Source organism: Strix aluco, chromosome 6 (assembly GCF_031877795.1).
Source record: "Strix aluco isolate bStrAlu1 chromosome 6, bStrAlu1.hap1, whole genome shotgun sequence".
Taxonomy (NCBI): domain Eukaryota; kingdom Metazoa; phylum Chordata; class Aves; order Strigiformes; family Strigidae; genus Strix; species Strix aluco.
Genome location: NC_133936.1, coordinates 16,975,947 through 16,990,054, shown reverse-complemented (window position 1 = coordinate 16,990,054; position 14,108 = coordinate 16,975,947). Strand labels below are relative to the sequence as shown.

The 14,108-nt window shown below is 41.4% G+C and overlaps 1 protein-coding gene across 4 annotated transcripts in view; it reads left to right on the top strand.

Annotated features, from left to right (window-relative positions):
* Nucleotides 1-4,274: 4,274 nt before the first annotated feature.
* Nucleotides 4,275-14,108, top strand: part of MAP3K2 (mitogen-activated protein kinase kinase kinase 2) — a 56,733-nt gene continuing 46,899 nt past the window's right edge. For 2 of the 4 annotated variants that reach the window (XM_074828811.1, XM_074828808.1), the window contains exon 1: nt 4,275-4,555. The gene's annotated coding sequence lies outside the window, so the exon portion shown is untranslated. Of the gene's footprint in view, nt 4,556-4,980; nt 5,000-6,786; nt 6,875-14,108 lie in introns of those variants that run through there. The other 2 variants (XM_074828810.1, XM_074828809.1) reach the window with 2 other exon arrangements.

The following is a 14,108-nucleotide window of genomic DNA, read 5'->3' as shown; positions in this document are numbered from 1 at the left end:
TACCTCTGGCTAAACCTGTACCAATTCTGCCTACCCCTTATCAGATATTCATGTGACTGATAAATAGGTGCTTATCATCTCCTCCTTTGCTCCACTGTCTGTTGTTATATCTGAATATGTGTCATAGAACTTTACATTTATGAAAGCAGTGCAGTTCCATGAAGGGGAATCAACGGTACTTGCCTGTGTTTTACAGATACTCTGTGTTAAGCAGAATATTGATTATTCGGGGTATTTATTTAGCGTAAAATTAAGTTTGATTATTCAGGGGTTTTGCTTAGTGTAAAACGAAGTCTGTGTTGTAAAAATCTTCATTCTTTAAAGATTAACAGTCATCATGTTTGCTGCAAGGAATGTAGTCTGTGCAGTGTCATTCTGCAGGAAAGTCCATTGTCTGTCTTAAGATGTAAATGAAAAATATGAGGCAACAGTTGCTTAATAGAAGCTTTTATGGCTATGTTTAGTCTTCTGAATAGTGTATAGAATATCCTGCATAATGTTTAAGAAAGCATGCTATTTGCCAATATTTCATATACTTCTGATCAGCATCTCCTGTTTCACTCTTGCCATCTCGAATAGCAGACTTGTGTTAAATGGCTGAGTAATGTAGACACTAGGGAAATAATCTTATTAATGAAGTCAACAGTGCCTGTGTCCTGGATTACTGAATATGGCTGAGTCCTAAAGGTAAATGAGTTGCTTCACAAACTTCAGTGATGGGGTTGGAGCAGACAAACCTATCAGTACTGCTGCTCAGTCTCATTTATAGTGTGCTTTTTCTAGAGAAGCAACTCCATACCTGAATGACTACTGTATTTTTCACATACTTTGGTCTGTTTCGAGTATTATAGATAAGTCAATAGCTGGCTGCTCTTGATTTTGTTCTGGAGCTTAACTTAAATGTCTTGGGCAAAGGGAATGTGTCCTGAAATGCAAAATAATAAGTATGATGGGAGACTCCAATCTGGGTAAGAAATACAGTTGCTAGGGGGGAAGATGAAGCCTCTTACAAATCTTCCAGCAGAAGTTTAGGACTGTCCTCCCCAAGCTATTTGCTTTTCCAATCTTCTGGCATCAGCCTCACAGTGATGGTGCTACTGAGATGCAGGCATGTGTTTCCTTGTCATGGAAAGGCAGAGGAGCATAGCAGACAGGTAGGACTAGCAAAGGCCTGAAATAATACTGTTGTTTGCTCAGTGTATGCGAGCTGGATTTGAATTTATAAACAGAATGTTGGCCCTCCTGCTGTTGAGGAAGGACTCTTGATCATGTTATAACATGCTGGCATCACAAACTTTATGCTACTGCTATTCCCAAAAGAAGCTGTTTTGACTTCCCTTATCTGCTTTGCCTCCAGCAGCTTGTTCCTTTGCCAGTTAACCCCTCTTTTGATTAAAAATATTGACATTAATCACTTATTAAACTAGATCCTCTTCTGGATATATTTCAAAACGTGCTAACATGGTGCCAGCTGTAGGAGGGAGTGATGGGAAGGGAAAGAAACTTGGAGAGGAAAAGGAGGATGATGGCATGGCCATGAAAAGGGGCTGGTTTGTTTCCATTTAGTATTTAGAAGCTATGGCTTTAGTGTTAACTAATACAAGCACTTGTTAGCCTCAAGCAATACATCTAGAAGGTGAGAACCTCTTATTGCAATGAGGTATCGATTCTGGAATCCAGGGAGAGCCACACTGCCAGATTTCAGTCAATTGCTTGAGTAGACTGTCCTAAGATGTGCTTACCCAATAATTTCCATCCCCGCTCCTCCCAACTTCCATTGCCTGTATAGGGCTTGTACTGAATGCGTAAATAACTAATATGCTTTATTGCAACTTCTGTCATCTATTTTTATACTCTTCTCTTCCATATCAGCACTATTATCACTATTCCTATAAGCTTTATTTTGCTCCAGTAGCATGACACGTGATCTCAGAACCATGCTCCTGGAGTTAGGCTGAGCTCGGTGTGAGCCAGTGTTGTAAGTGCTGGTCCCTGGAGTTGATAGGTATTATTTATCTCAAAGTCAACATTTAGCTGTTCATCCTGCTCCTGGTACTGAAGGTGCTCTTGGTTTAGGGATTATGGCATAGCAGTGCTGATGTCTGTCAGGACGTACATCGCCTCTGCAAAGCGCTCTTGGGATGGTGCTCATAGTGCAGTGCGAGCCTCTGTGCCATGTGGGCTTTGTGCAGAAATACGAAGGACCACATGGGCAGAGGAATGTGGGATGATTTTCCACAACCCTCACTAGCTTTTTCTGTAGTGAACGAATTCTAACTTCAAAATCTACTGTTCACTAACCCTTCCTCCATCAGTGAAATCCATTTGCAAGATGCTAAAACTGACAAATGGCCGTGAGCTGGAACGTTAAGGTGAGGGAAACACTGGATGTGTTTTCAAAGCTGTGTAAGCAGCTGTGGCTCATTGATCTTGCTTGATGGTGCAGGAGCATCACACAAAGTCAGCAAATTTCTTGGCTCTTTCCCTATCATTTAGCAGAAAAGGTCACCTTTTTAACTTTCTATTTAGACACTTGGTCACGACAAGTGTCTCACGAACATGGCAGACAGTTTTGGCAACTGCGGAACAAAGTGTCTTCACTTTGAGGGAAGCATCTTCTTCATGTTGGCTCTGGGATTATTAATCAGTGTGATTCAGAGCCTTGTGCCTTTCTTGGATATGCTTCACCAGTTAGTCTTTCTTTAGCACAGTCCTCTTCATTCCTTTTTTTTTTAAAGGTTACAGTTTTTGTTTTTATCATTTTCTGCATCCTATTTCCATGGAAGATCTCAAAATACTCAGGTTGTGGGCCTTGATGTGCAATTTTTTTAAATTCTTTTTTTTTTTAGTTTCATATGTGGTTCCCACTGAAAGTTTACTTGCCTGGGTATGCAGCTTGGGGTCCTGTCCCACTGAAGACTTGTCTATTTGAAAGACCTTCTGTGTGTAATGATATCTACCTATAATAATGATGTAAATCTTAAGCTTAGTTCAAGTCGGTTTTCCCAGGTTTGTTTAAGGTGGCCAAAAAAAGCCCCCAACCCTTGTTTGGGGTGGATTTTGAGGGCTTGTCCAGGCTTTACAAACCCCTGATTGCTGTAAAGGTTAAATGCCTCTGTCCCCAGGGCCAGGATGTAGCACGTGGTGGCAGCTCCGCTGGTCTCGAGGTGCTGTAGTCAGGTGCAGCAGCACCGATCACCGCTGCCTCGGTGCGACGCTCTGAACCCGCATTGCCTGTCGGCGTGTCACAGAAGGGAATTTGCTGAACATACCAGGTCACTTATGCATCTTGTACACAACGGTTCATGCCTGTAAGCTTATTTTTAAATCTGTACGAAACTAATTACAGCACCAGAGTAATATTTACAGTCATCTGCTACTTAGTCGAGGGTAGCAGTAATTGCTGTGTCTTGGGGAGTGCTTCCTCTCTGATTCGTTGAGGGTAGCATCCTCTTCCTGGCATGTGTTGGCTTCCTGAGGGAAGAAGGTGGCTCCTGCAGAGAACTGTCACCCTGTGCTGGGAGAAACGGGCACCCTGGAGGTGGCAGAGCGGCATTTTTTGTCCTAAACAGCGTGTGCAGCCTGCTCACCATGTCAGGGGCAAGGAAACACGGTTGTACCGAGGTGAACGTTCACCTCCTGCTCGTGAACAACGGGGCTCACAGACCGCCGAAGAGCAAGGGCCTGGGCCTAACTTAAAATCGCCCGGCAGAATGTAGCGCGGCCCTCGATCAGGGCCCAGGCCCTGCCAGGCCGCCGCGGACGTTACCGGCGCCCCGGCTGCGTCCCCCGGCACCACCGCACCAGCAGGCGGGGTGGCAGCGCTTCCCCACAGCTGCACCGGGGCAGGCGGGGCCTAGCGCCGCCTCGGGCCTCCCCGCGGCGCTGGGCGACGCTAGGCCTCGCGCACCGGGCGGGAGGCGCCGTCCCCCAGGCCCCAAAGAGGCGGGGCGGAGCGGGGGGGGGAGTGGAGGAAGCTGGTGCGCATGCGCCTTTGCCGCCCTTCGGCGCGGGCTTCCCCCTCGCCTCCGCCTCTTCGTGCGCGTGTGCAGAGGCGGGCCCTTGTTCCCGCCCCGCCCGCGCGCCATGACGCTGCGGCGCGGTGACGTCTGGCGCTCCCGCCTCCCGCGCGGCGGACGTCACGAGTTTCGGCGGAGGGGGAGGCGGAGCTTTCGGTTGGCAGCAGAAGCGGCGGCGGCGGCCGCCGGCGCCTCACGCCTGACGGGACCCCCCCCCCCCCCCCCCGCCCCACACACACCCCCCACCCGGGCGCGGCTCGGCCTCGCCGCGGCGTCAGCGCTCCGGGGGTACCTTCCCCGCTCCCCTCCTCCCGGGCCCGCCTCCGCGCCGGCCTCGGTGCCTCCTGTCACCCTCCCCGCCGTGCCCCGGCGCGGGCAGGCCCCGGGCCCCTTCCCCCCCTCCTCCGGGGGGGGTGGGCTCCTCTCCGGAAACCTGGCCGCTCCCTCCGCGCCGCCTGCCCAGCCGGGCCTGCGCCCGCCGCCGCCGGGCAGCGCGGGGGGTCCCTGGCGGCCGCCCGGCCTCCGCTGTGACACAGGTCGGTGCCGGCGGGGCGGGCGGGGGCGGCTCTGGGAAAGGCCGGGCGGGGGGCGGCCCTCGCCGCCCAGATGCTTGTGTGCTTCGGCGGGCGGGTTTCTCAGTGCGCCTTGGAGGGGCCGCCGGTGTGGGGGACGCTTGAGGCAGCGTCGGCATCCAGAAGGTGCCCGGCCGAGGCGGGGGGGGAGCAGGAACCGCGCTGCTGGGAGCCGCCGGGAGCACCGTCCCTGTGCAGATGGCGGTACGCGGCGGGGTAGTGCTTTGAGGTGCTGGGGCGGGGGGACGGCTACGTGTTCGTTATGTACGTTACAACTGCAGACTCTGGAGGATTTTACGAGCTCTACAAACATTTATATGTCACCGTAAACCTTCCTGTGATTGCATACGGATGCCGTAGTCTCTTGTCTTTAAATTGCTCTGCAGTGATAGCAGTGCTGTGAATTGGGTATGTAGGTCAGATTCTGCGAGATATTTCTGTCGGGGGGAAAAGTGAACGTTGGATTATTTTTTCTCTTATTGCTTTTGAGGTGCATTGCAGCACCCACGAGGTTGCTGTTTTTTTTTTTTTTTTTTGGCTTCCTTTCTTGCTTCGTAGATCTGGTTTTAGTTTTTGGCTGTGGAATTACTGAAGACCAAAGCATTAAATAAGCTGAGCACTTCTAAGCTATATTGTGTCATAAAGTGTCCTCTAAGAAGGTAGTAAAAGGTAATAGAAGCCTGTCTTGAAATAAGGGGGATTTCTAGTTCATGCAGAAAATGTTTCTCAGCTATAACAGTTCTTTAAACAATGCAGCACGTTGCAGGGTGTAAGAGGCCTTCAGAAATGTGTTGCTCTGTATATGGCAAAGACGTAGTATTTGCAGAATGAATGCTTACATCCTTGTCTTGCACAACATCTTGGATTCTCTCGTGGCATTGCACTTATTGGCAGAATACCCTAGAAAGTGTCCTTTCCTATGGAATTCTCTTATGGATAGTTTTAAGGGAACGGGCAGTGATGAGTTAGTACTTACGCTACACTGAAAAACCTTAGAAGAATTTTCTTGGTTGTTTGGGTTTTTTTCCTACCCTATGGCTAAATCCTTCACTGTCATTTGAAAATAACAGATACTGTATGAGGAAATCTTACTTTCATGTATGCCTTAGCTTACAGTGGCTTTTTAAATAACTGCTTTCTTCAGAAATATATCAAAAAATGAGAACTTGCTATAATTCCTGCTTTCTTTACTCTCTGTGTTCCATCATGATTGCCACCGAAATGTATTGAACTCGAATATTGATTCAGATAATGAGGTGTATATAATTGGTTTGATTTTTTTTCCCAAGGTTTTATTGTATTTTGATAAAGCAGAATAGCAAGGTAATGTTTGTCAAATTGACTCATTGCTGGAGAAAAATCTGTACAGTTTGTCTTGATGCCAGTGTCTTGATGTCAGTTTGTGTCAGTGGTTTACCTGACACTAATGGAAGACTATGGTGAAGAAAACAGATGTTTCTGAATTGCTTGTTGTGGCTTGCTGAGATTTCTAAACGGTCAGAGGAAACTTTTTTCTCAGATAGCTGTGGTGTTTGGTAATCTTGAGAGCTTATATAGAATATGTGAGTAGGCAGATATCTGCGACAGGTAGAATTTATTAACGTAGTGTAACAAGAGCGTTATCTTGTTTTTTTAATATGGTAGGGAAGCTTTTTGCTTTACATTGATAAACTAGATAATTTATAGTAAAAGTAATCTTTCACATTTGGTCCTGTCAGTGATTCTTTGCTGTAGTTCTTAGGAAAGCTAGTCAATGTGCAGACTTGTGGAATTCAAAGTTGATTGAGGCTAAATGCTGAGGACTGTTTTATTATAAAGATAAAGTTTTCTTCTGGAGAGAGCAAGAAGGTAGGTCATGCTGTAAATTTAATTCACATTTATAGTTTTTACCTTTTTTTTTATGAATTCCTAAAATACGGTGTTAATAATTAGGTACAAATCAGAATTACTCTTTTTTAAAACCCGGTCATTATTAATAAGTATTTATGGACAACTTCTTGAAAAAAGCTTTGCATATTAGCAATCTTAAGTTTCATTTTTTGTCTTTCATCTATATTAACTTTACTGCAGGCTTTTTACATCAGCAAACTAAGTCAAAAGTCATGGATTAACATGTCATTTATTTTTGTGACAGATTGTTCAGTGGCTCTCTGACCATTTTCTGAACTGAAAATAGTGTTTTCTTATAAAATGCGACTTGAGAATGATAATAGAGTGATTTCCATCATTGATTCCCTCTCTCCCACCAAACAAACAGCCAGAGGTGTTCTGATCTATCGAGAGGTACACATTTGGTTTGGAGTAATGAACATATTTTCTAATACTTTCTTTTTAGATCTTTGCTGTTAACATTATCCTCTGTTTAGACTACTATTTGGAGAAAAATGAATGATGAAAAAGTGACCGATTAATGTAATTAAATACATCCTGTTACTTTTGCAGAGCTTATTTTCATACATATGACAAACTAATGTAAATAGGCATATTGACTAGTGACCTTACCTATGTTTATCTAATTATCAAGCAATTAAATTTGCAGTTCTGAAAATTTAATTTCTAAATTTAAGCTTTTAAAATTCTGAAATAGAACTGACACTGTTAAATTTATAAAGGTAAAAAATAAAAAATAAACCAGTGAATTCTGTTAAGCACACTAATTTTTCTGTGGGAGAGAAGATTTTAATTTTCTATTTTAATATTCTGGTATTTTGTAATGCTAAGAAATAGGTCAAAATAGATCATGCATGCTATAATTGCACGTGTTTTGCAAAATAACATTGTAAATGTATAATTGGGCAGTGGGAACATGTTCAGAATGCCATGGATTAGTTGTGATTCTCACTTCTGGATCTTGGCATGAGATCTTAATTTAGTAATATGGTAATAAAGAGAAATGCAGTTTAAGGCTCTGTGTTAACCTAATTTCTTAGACTAAACATGGTTGTTTACAGGTTGTTCTGAGATGGTTTTAATCTATTCACCGTAAGTGTATTTTCTGAGAAGCTGCAGAAGGTTTGGTAACAATAAGTGAAGGAAAGATGGAGTTCTGTGTTAGGATATTGCACTGATTTCTATCTGTGGGAACCACTGCTCTAGAGACACTTGACCCACAAATACACATGTGGCATGGTTTAGAGCCCAGCTTAATGAGGTCATTTGAAGTTGGACTTACTTGAGCAAGGCCAAAACAGAGATATCTTGAGGAAAAAAAACTGAGAATAAGTACACTAACAGTCTGACAACAGCAATTTAATAAAATGAAAATGTTTCAAATGTTTAGGTTGCAAATACCGTACTTCTGAAGCTCAGGTATAATAACACTGATAAACAGTTCTTATTTGGATAAATGAAGAAATGATAGATGAGTACTAAGGGAAGGGATTTCATGAGGTCAGTCCTTACTCTGAGGCAGAAGCAAATACACTGATATCATGTCTGACAGACATCTGTCTGATCTTTCTTTAAAAAACTCAGAAGAGGGGAATACCACACCTCTTCACTGGTCTATTTATAGCTAGTACATAACTATCATTATAGTTAGGAGGATTTTCTTAATATTTAACTTAAGTCTCTGTCTTGGTGCTGGTTAAGCCAGTTAGTTCTTGTCCAGCTATTACTCATGCAGGATGATGATTTCTGTACTCTTTGCACCAGCTGTTTGCGTATGTAAAGACTGTTCCTCTGTCTCCTTTGATTTCAGACTTCTCTTTACTAAACTGTGCAAACAGGCCTTTTCTTCACAGGTCATGTTTTCTCAGGATTTTTGTTGTTGTTGCTAACTCTCGCTGGGCTCTGTGTGATTGGCCTGTATCTTTTTCAAAGTTCCCCAGATACAGTCTTACAGCAACAGAGTAATTAACTTATTCTATAAGTTGCAGCAGAAGTAACATGACAGCCTTATTAAAATGTCATTCTAGGGTGTGTGTGCACAGGTAGGTTGGTTTTTGTTTTGTGTTTTTCTTTTTCCAACAACATCAGGTTCTTGGCTCCTGCATTTGTGAACACAGAAGCTTGTATTAGTGTTTAAATCAGGTATCTCTTCATATATGTGAATTTGAGTTATCTTTACAAAGAGTAGAACCTTATACTGTATTGAATTCAATCATTTTCAGGTTAGTTTTCTTATATTAAGGATTTCTAGACTCAACAGGATTACTGTTCAATACGTTATTCTACAGGAAAGTATGGAGTTTCCGCTATTCCACATCTCTTTCACAGCACATACAATCCCTGTGGCTTTTGAACGTAAGTCTGCTCTACAAGAGGAAACTTGATTGAGAACAAGTTTTGCTAGGGTTAGATGCAGCTTCTATTAGCAAAAATGTGTCTTTAACATTCTATTTTATACGTGCGCAGTCTTTGAAGTAAGTTTTATTGCTAAGATAACTTCTGTCAGTGTAACTATACCTGAACAAGCCTTTTGCCTTTTTGATATGTCACACAGTCCAATGACATAGTAGAAGAAATTTTTATTCTATAGGCATGCTTTATTGGAAGAATTGCAGAGCCAGCTACAAAACAGATGTGTTCAACATGTTCCCTGGCTTTACTGCATTTTATCTGACTTATGTAAATTATTTTATCCGTAATTTTTGAGGCTAGATCACAGATGGGACAAATTGTGTGATTCTTTCAGCAGTGCTGCTTTCACAAAAACCAAAACAGACACCAATAATGATTATTAGAGAAGGCCTTTAGTTTCTTTCAGGAAAAAATATTCAAGTATTCAGTGTTGATTACCTCTTACCTATCCTGAAAATTACTTTTAAATAATTTAGACAAGAGAGTTCTATAAATGCCAACAGTCTGAATGCCATGTTACCAAAATGGTAACAATGGGAACTATAGTCTCACCTTTGAACAAAGATTTGAAAACTGGAAAACATCTGGATCAAGCTGTTGTTTGAATTAAAAAAAAAAAAAAAAAGAACAAAACACAAAAGAGAACTGAACCACTGACACAAGCAGTAATTAAACTTCTGACTAAAATCTAAAGAAAATAAGATGTTCTATTGAAGAACATGAGAATTGTCACCCTAAATATTTTTTTGAATCTAACTGCTGAAAACTGATTGGTAGAGCTCAGCCTGTATTTAATTGTTGTTCTTTCACACTGACTGTGTATTTTTAGCAGTGCCATAATTATTGTAACTCCAGCATGAGACTTTTTTTTTTTTTTAAATCAATTGGAATGGCAAACCCCAGATCTTCAAGCACTGTTTTGTTTTTTCCATAACGGCTTGATGATAACTGAATGGGTATAAAGTAGTAGTTATAAAAGCATTTCTTGCGCTGCTGGTACCAGTAAATGCAGTAACTTCAGGCAGGGATGAGGTAGGTAGTGTAATGAATGACTTCTTAAGCTACTGCAGCAAGTTCCTTTAGAGAACATCTATTAAAGCTCTGTGGCTGTGATATTTGCACTATCATGAATACCAAATGAGACTTTCAAATTAAAATTTAAATGTTAATGGTGAAGTGGCTGACAAGTTTTAGGAAAAATCATAATCCATAATGAAATCAAACAAAAGATAATCCAGTATTCTTTCTCCAATGGTGAGCATGAATGAATGCTTATGAACGACTGAGACAGGGCAACCATGTATAATACTTAGTTTGAATATTCTTTCAATCCTTAACTATTTTCAGTAAAAGTTTTTTCTAAATCTGTGGGTTTTGTGTAGCTAGTAACTTTTGGATTTTTATCCTCAAGCTTGGCCAGTCCTTTTTCTGCATGCAGCTAAATGTCTGGCATCCAAATATCCTTTGGTAAGAAATTCTACAGCTATGCTATTTGTTGTGTTAAAATCGACCTTCTTTTTCTTTTCAACTTAGCTTGTACTGGTTTCCTTTGGTGCCACATTTCTTTTGGAAGAGAGCAAACAATCCATCTCTGTCTGTTATAACAATCCATATCTCTGTTCCTCATATGATTTTGTAGCCCTTTATCGCTTTTTTTCCTGCACCCAAATGTTTCTGAAACCAAGAGTCCTAACTTGCCTATTTGTTTTCCCCTGTAGAACCCATTCTGTGCCTTTGATCGTACCTTTTGCTTTTCTCTGAAACTGCTGTATTCTGCTACATCCTTTTCTGGAGCTGAAGGCCCCAGGACTGCTAGTGATATTCAAGATGAGCAAACAGTGGTCTGTTTTTGACTGATTTTTTTTTTTATAATAATTCCTAATATTTGCTTTCATTTCTGAGTGCTGGCAGTATTCAGTGCAAAGCCCATTGATCTGTTATGTGCAAAGTTATAACCGCTTCTCTCCCTCCGCCCCCCAACTTGTATTACTTCATTCACCTGCACTGGCTATCATCTGCTTTATTGCTCAGTCCCCTAGTCTGATGAAGACCACTTCCTCTACTGTAGTCAGCCCTTTCCTTGCTCTCCTAAGTAACATAATATTGATAGGCACAGTAGTGTCAGAAAACTTTTCACTTTACACCTGTTTCTTGGATAATGTAGAATATGTTGAACAACACAGACTCTTGTGGGGCCCCACTGGTAGGTATCCTCCTTCCTTGTGAGAACACCACCTATGTCTATCCTACATTGTCCATATTTTAACCAATTTATTCATGCAAGGGTCTGCTTTCTTATGCTGTGAATGCAAGAAAGACTTTGGCGGGACTTCCAGCACTGGAAATCCAAGTAGACCATGAGAGCGACTGAGTTCAGCTCTTTATACACATGCACCCAGAGGTTTGAAAGTGAGGATCTCTTTTTGGAACAGCCATATCTACTCTTCCCTGCTTTATCATAATTATCCATATGTCCATTATTTCTAGTTCATTTGTTATAGGTCACACTTAACTGTTTGTAGTTCCCTGGAATCCCTGTGTTACACATGCCATTTTTTAAAAGATCTTTTGAAAAGATCTGAATCTGCGCAGTGGCCAAGAGGGGTGGTTCTAGCATGGGTTCTTGCTCACTTCTTTGTGTTGGTATTGGTGCTGTGTAAGTGTGAGATCAGTTAGATATGCTAATGGTTAATTAAAACATAAAATAAATCTTTTCAGCAGGATCATCTGTTTGCTGTGGATCTTCTGCTTGTCACTGAGGATCAGCTGGAGAGCAGCAGTTACTGTAGACAAGCAGGACTACTCCCTTGACAGAAATGCAACCTTGGCAGTGGAACTGTAGCCTTAAAGATGATGATCAGATGTGGGCATGTACATAGTAATCCTTCCTCTGGAACTTTTGAGTCTGTAGCTAGTTTACCTTATTAGCTATATTTATGAGGGTTCTTAAATTTTTATCACTTGAGGGGAAAAGTATAATTATGTAGCATCATAGATGTCATTGTAATGATTTGGTATCCACTGTTAAAGGGGTGTGCTATGGGAAATGCACAAAGGAAACCTTATGAGGATACATTGTCTTCATGTCCTTGCATTTGATTCTTGACTGTTTTGAGGAAGCTAGGTTTTTATTGTTACGTTTTAGTTTAAATGTTATTATGAGGAATTGAGTTGATTGTGTTTCTTTTCTGGTTCGCAGGATGCGAAAGACTGTTACCAATGCACAAAGTGAAAAAGAGTTTGTGTACTTGATAGTTCAGTAATATCTTAATGTGTTGGCCTGTGTGGGTCATCCAGTATAAAAACAGTGCTTACTGAATATGGATAAAAACTTCCAAGTTTGTCCATTTGGACCTGCTGCCTACAAAAATGATTCACAATCATATTATGCCTGTGATAAAAAGACTTTGGGTTTTGCATACTGCATGTTACCTATGCATGCATGCAAGGTTTTCTCAGTTTCCATTAATGTATATTAAGTACACACTTGTCCATCTTCAGTGGTATTATTGAGCCCTCTGTATGGTTCTGAGTGAGAGGTCTGAGTTCACCCGTACGTGCGGCACCCTGGTTAAATTTATTGCTTGTTCTTGTTGACCATTTTAATCTTGAGTTGGAGATTGTTTCAGGAGTGTTTTTTCTGTGCTGTGTGGAAATCTGTATGGCTCATGAATGTCTTATCCTACTGAAATATTCCATGTTAGTGTATTATGAGATTCTTTTGCATTTTATGATCTTATTATTGATTATAGAAATAATGGAAGAAATGTCTGACTGAATGTACAGAGTTAATTTGTGTTATGATTGGGAGAGAGCACATGGGGTATTGAATACTGAAGTGTAAGCCAGGAAAGGCATTTTGGGCAGAACGTTCAGGTGGTGGTGTGTTAATGGGTTGGGAAAACGTGATGGCGAGGTAGGAAGAACATGAGAAAAACCACAGTTATGTTACCATACTCAGGATTCCCTTATTGTATTGCTGCCTTATGTAGTGTGCAAGAGGAACTGTGCTTTGAGGAATTAGTAAGATAGTATGAAGGCTGTCCACTGAGGAGGATTCGTCCTTGATTTGTTGCAAAATTTGGAAGATGTATAGCAAATGAGACTGAGATGTCTTCACAGCGAAGACAAAAAAATGCCCCTAGAGAATTCGATTTTGTCCTTGCTGGTGTCACAGCAAGATGCCAGACAGATCATGTTAATCAGAAAGATTCACATGTATAGTTGTGTTCAGGTTTTTTTGGTACTTGATTTGAAATGATAATGGTGTGATTTGCAGCTGTGATTAAAATTCACAACTGCTGCAACTGTGAAATCAGTGAGTTCTGCTCTGAATGGAAGGTGCTGTCAATCAAATGTGGTGGTTATACTGAAGAAAAACAAAGTTTCTTGGGTTTAGCACCTGAAGGTAGATATTAAAACTACCCATAGAAATGGGGAATGGGTTTATTTCTCTGACTTATTTCCCAAAATAGTCGTCTTTCAACCCATCATGGTCACAGAACTGGAAGATGAACTGGAAAGGGTAGAACTAGTTCCTGGAGTTTAAAGATGTGCTTTCTTCTGTATGTTCTCAAAAGCAGAACCTGACTGATGATTTGTATGTAATTGCTCTCATACATTAATTGAAATGTTCCACTTGTTTGCAATACTCAGTTTCTGTGGAAGCCTGCTTTTTTTCTCATGTACTTTATTTTTGCTTAAAGAATAATAGTCATACATTATAAGTGGTTTGTGATAGGTTTACTTTTCTAGTGAATGGTTACTCTTAAAATTCATTTATTTGTCACTGGCTGTAGCACAGTCTTCCATTCTTAGCGTTGTGAAGATTGTAGGAATCACCAATACCAGTAGTGCTGGTAAGATTAAGTTTGCTTACTGTGTACAATTCGTTCTTTGACTTAACTGGTGATCTTGAATTCTGTCACAGGGAAGAGATACACAGTGTTCTTTTAGGGTATATGCTGTGAACTGTCTGTGATACAAATAAAAAAAAAAAAAATGTTTTCTTCCTTGTAGTATCTTGGATAGGGGACATGCAGTTACATTTATAGTGGGGAATGGTTTTCGTTGTAACACCTTTAGCCCTTCTTCACAAATATTTTGACTTCCTAGTCATAAGTTTGGAATAAAACTAACGTTGATGCTACTCGTAACAGCTTCAGCAGAGGAGCCTCCAAATGACAGCAGTGGGTGCTGAGCCAAGAGTACCACT